This window comes from Paramormyrops kingsleyae, chromosome 19, assembly GCF_048594095.1.
Source record: "Paramormyrops kingsleyae isolate MSU_618 chromosome 19, PKINGS_0.4, whole genome shotgun sequence".
Taxonomy (NCBI): domain Eukaryota; kingdom Metazoa; phylum Chordata; class Actinopteri; order Osteoglossiformes; family Mormyridae; genus Paramormyrops; species Paramormyrops kingsleyae.
This window is the reverse complement of record NC_132815.1, coordinates 13,470,803-13,475,612: the sequence shown is the minus strand read 5'-3', so window position 1 is coordinate 13,475,612 and position 4,810 is coordinate 13,470,803.

Sequence of the window (4,810 nt, the reverse complement as noted above, 5' to 3'; positions counted from 1 at the left end):
GAAATACTGGAATGTTTTGGGGGAGGGGCAAGGTCGAGGTACAACTCACCTCTAACTGATGGTGTTGAGAGGATGCAGCAAGACACTGCTGGGGCCAATGACCTGGTTATGGTGGCCTTACAGGTTTTCTTAGTTACGTTTCCTTGGTTTAGCCTTCCTGAAATATCCAATGGGCCTAATAAAATCACTCCATTCTATCCTCCCATGTCTGTGTCCCTTGTATATGTTTTCCCTCATGAAGAACTTGGGTTTTCACACAATATTTTAGCTGTGAGACAGACGCCTACCTTTGATTGTAATTCCTTCTGCAGTCTGGGTTTGGTGGGATGATATACTGCTGTGATTCTTTGCTGAAAGTGAGCTGAAACTATTGAGTACATGTAGGGGTGCCTCAAGGCTCACTTTTGAGGTTTGCTGCTTTTCCAGTTTGGCATTTTCACAACTGCTCTTTCAACAATTAGCATTGGAATTGATCCCAAATAACTGCGTAAAAACATTATAAATATATATATGCACTCACCATTAAACCCATGATTTGATCCCACAACCTTCCACATGGGATCACAGCCACACTCCACCTCATTTTCATGTCTGCCAATGATAATAGGTCATTGTTAATATTAAGGATAAAAGTGTTCATGCAAACACATGTCACTGTATGTGAAACATAGTATGGACTCCTGTTCCTCCTATGGATCTGTCCAGGACAAGCAGCTGGAAGATAAATGGATGGATGTATGACTTAATTTATAAACAGCCTTTTAAAGGTAATTAAGAGCTCACTGTCGGGAGACTAACAGATCCAGCAGTGCCACTGTGTCAGAAAAGGGCAGATTCCGTCAGGAGCTGGAACCTCCTAAATCACTGGCATTTTTGCAATACCGTGGCAGTGATGAATATGGAGAAGATCCACCCATCTCATCCAGTGCAGGGTGTCAGTGAGATACCTTGGAAGCACCCAGCAAAGGTGGGATGTGAGTCCATCGCCTGTAGTTAGAAATACATTTATAATTTAATACATTTTTAATTTATTAATTTAATTTATTTAAAAATTTATCATTTTCATTGAATGGGGGTGAAAGTAAATTCAAACTCGTAGTCTTACTAACTGGTGATGTGCCAGATCTGTAACAAACAAGTTTGGGGGTGGGGTTTTAAAGTACTTTTTTAAGCTCATGGCTATGTGCCTGACACTCACACACACACACACACACACACACACACACACACACACACACACACACACAGGTTTGTAATTATATCTTTGTGGGGACTCTCCATTCATTTCTATGCGGAAAACTCTAATCCCAGCATAACGACCTTAACCCCTACCCAGCCCTAACTTTAGCAAACATTGAATTCATTCACAGATCTTTGAGGGGACCTGAAAAATGGTCCCCACAATGTCAAATGACATTTTTCTTAAAAACATATAAACATAATCACACACCCACAGGACAAGCTCCACATCCACACAAACACAGGGAGAGCTCCACACGAACACAGGGAGAGCTCCATGCCCAGGCAAACACAGGACAAGCTCCACATCCACACAAACACAGGGAGAGCTCCACACCCAGGCAAACACAGGGAGAGCTCCACGCCCACGCAAACACAGGGAGAGCTCCACGCCCACGCAAACACAGGGAGAGCTCCACGCCCACGCAAACACAGGGAGAGCTCCACGCCCAGGCAAACACAGGGAGATCTCCACGCCCAGGCAAACACAGGGAGATCTCTACGCCCAGGCAAACACAGGGAGAGCTCCACGCCCACGCAAACACAGGGAGAGCTCCACATCCAGGCAAACACAGGGAGAGCTCCATGCCCAGGCAAACAGAGGGAGAGCGCTACGCCCACGCAAACACAGGGCGAGCTCTACACCCACGCAAGCACAGGGAGAGCTCCACACCCACGCAAACACAGGGAGAGCTCCACACCCATGCAAACACAGGGAGAGCTCCACACCCATGCAAACACAGGGAGAGCTCCACACCCATGCAAACACAGGGAGAGCTCCACACCCATGCAAACACAGGGAGAGCTCCACGCCTAGGCAAACACAGGGAGAACTCCACACCCAGGCAAACACAGGGAGAGCTCCACGCCCACACAAACACAGGGAGAGCGCAACATTGGCTGAGTAATGGTTGGATTTGAACCCCCATCCATGGAGTCAAACAGCAGTCATGCCACCCACACTGACTTACCAAAGTCACAATTTGGCCCCTGCGTTGTGTCTCCAAAGATGGTCGCCTGCTCCCTGCATTCTCCTTTGCGATGCAGCTTTCTCGCGGTTTCCTTTGCACCGGTGACAGTGACCTAGCCTGCACAGTGTTAGGTCACACAGCAGAAATGCAGAGGGATCATCCCAGATTTGGCCTATATAGCATACAGCTGGGGCCTCCCTCCATGTTCAGCCGTAATTGTGATTATAAATCACAGGAATACAGCAACATAAACAGTTATTTATGCAATGCACATAATTAACGGCAAGAATAAAAGAAGAAACAACTATCTCAATCCATCACAGTTCATCCTTATTTTTTCTCTTTTATTCAATAGTTATGAATGGAGGTTTGTCAGCTTTGTACATCTGGTTTTAAGGCTGCCTTATAAGAGAAGAATATGTCTATAGTGTTACTCTAGCCTTGTTACAGACAGAGACGTCAGGACAAGCCCTGTGATTGGCTGAAGGTGAGTGATGGGTGAGCGTACGCCCGAAACAAGACCTTTCAAAATAAAAGTCACACAACCCTCGGGGTAACAAGTGTGTTCTCTCATTGGAAGTTAATGTCATTAAGACAGTAGCCTATAAGGGCAAAGTGAGCTGAAGAATGGTCTGAATGAAAATGCTTGTTAACAGCTGACTCCATTGCAGGTGTGCAGTTTTGTGGCGAAATCAAGAAATCAGGGTCTGATAAGTAGACTGCACATGCTACATGGAACACAGATGAACACTGATTCAAGGCGAAACACATGAAACACCCAGACCTCTTCCTAACACAGACCTCTTCCTAACCCAGACCTCTTCCTAAGCCAGAGGTCGGCAACCCTGCGGCCCGCGAGCCACATGCGGCTCTTTGACCACGATAAGCGCGTTTACATTTTCATGTCTTAACATATTATGATAATGCTTTTGTAAATATAAATTATTTATTTATGGGTTAATATTATTACTTTTCATTTAGATATTTCTTTAGCTTTATGTGAATGAGGCAGTCCGTCGCGCGTTTCTGTGATGTCTTAGCTGTGTAATTTACATCTTCCTCAAAGTCATTCTCTACAACGAGATTACGTCTCCGGTCAAATGGTGTGCTTTCAGTTTTCTTCAGTACCTGAAGCTGGATGTACGCTTCAACGATTATTGGGATTCCTAATTCTTCCATATACTTTTTGCAGTAAATCGTCAGCACGCCTTCCCATGTTTTCGTAAAAAATATTATATTTTCTCCGATTTACATATTATAGCCAGCTGAGTTGTGACTACATTTGCGCTGCTCGTCAGCACAGCAGTAGTGAAGTGGAGAGTGAAGGGCTAGAGACTGCAGAGCCGAACGAAAGAAGGGATGAGAGTGAAGACTATCGCTACAGAACTGAAATGTGTTGTAATATTAGTCACCTTTGCGCTGTTACGTGTCCGAGTGAAATTGGTTTTCTTTATTTTTTGTAAGTACTTTTTTGTGGTAAATGCATATACCCATATCACAATTAAAAAATCGTACCTCAAACCCCCGTCTCTGCCCATTGCTCTTTGTAAATAGTGGGTCAGACATTTAGGAAAAATGGCTCTTTTCTTTAAAAAGATTGCCAACCCCTGTCCTAAACCATGCATTTAACGGGACCCCCAAGGGTGTGTCCCCCTGGTGGCCACAAATAGTCACTACACTGCATATTAAATAAACACATAGCTTATTTAGAGGATGCTGAAACAGTGTGTTCTGCTAAAGAGCTAGTTAGCTACGATTTTCTCACTCTACTTTTTAGTTTTTTCATTTTTGAAACATCTGAAAGGGGCCCACAGGCAACAAACCTGCAACAAAATGAAGATTTTTGAAGGTGTAGGAAATCGTCTGTGCTTACACGGTGCTTCTGTTATGAAGAGCATGGAAATCTCTTAACAATGCGCAGCTTCCGGAAAGACATCGGGATAAGGCGTGAGCACTTAACGTCAGCCTGACCTGGGCAGTTATAGAACCAGGGAGCAGGCTGTATAACATTCGGACAGAAGTCTCACTGGACTGAACAAGTGGGTCTCACGCAGAAAAAACATGGAAGAATAAACTCAAGAGATGATTTAGACACATTTTAAAATGCAGATATAAGTACCAGGTTTAAGCCCTAACACACACGCTGTTTTATCCAAAGTGTAATACAAATCAAACATGTGCCCCTGCAGACAGCTCTTAAAGTATACCTGATGATGACTGGTGATGGGGAAGAGGGGTGAGGGGCAGGAAAAACAGGTTTGGTGGTACTCTGTTGCTTAGAAACATAAAAGGCACAGTAATTTTAATCGGCAAGCTGGACAAACTGAATGAAATGCTAAAAGAGCTGTTCAGCCCAAAAATCACTGCTAGCATGTTTCCCCCTTCAAGCGTATAATTAATGCTCAGAATGAGGACCAAGACTTTTATATAGGAGAAACATGTTATTCTTGGGCCACAAGTGGAAGTTAGTATAATTATTAACATTGTGGTACAATGGGATCTGAGAGTTTCACAGCGACACGCTCGTTCGCTGATATGAATCCATTTGCCCCATTGTGCTTGGAGATTGTCGTTAATTCCACTGGACAGAGAACCAGTAA